Source organism: Lupinus angustifolius, chromosome LG20 (assembly GCF_001865875.1).
Source record: "Lupinus angustifolius cultivar Tanjil chromosome LG20, LupAngTanjil_v1.0, whole genome shotgun sequence".
NCBI classification, from domain to species: domain Eukaryota; kingdom Viridiplantae; phylum Streptophyta; class Magnoliopsida; order Fabales; family Fabaceae; genus Lupinus; species Lupinus angustifolius.
In genome coordinates, this window is record NC_032028.1 from 12,562,362 (window position 1) to 12,562,642 (window position 281).

Below are 281 nucleotides of genomic sequence, written 5' to 3' on the forward strand. Positions count from 1 at the left end.
AAATGCTCACCATACACCGCTGGAATGTACCAGGGGCGTTGCATAGGCCAAAAGGCATCCTCATATAGGCAAAAGTGCCAAAGGAGCAGGTGAATGTGGTCTTCTCCTGATCCTCAGGAGCAATATGGATCTGGAAGTACCCAGAAAAACCATTAAGAAAACAATAATGAGATTTACCTGCTAAGCGCTCAAGCATCTGATCAATAAATGGTAAAGGAAAGTGATCATTTCTTGTTGCTTGGTTGAGCCTCCTATAATCAATGCAGACTCTCCAACTGTTC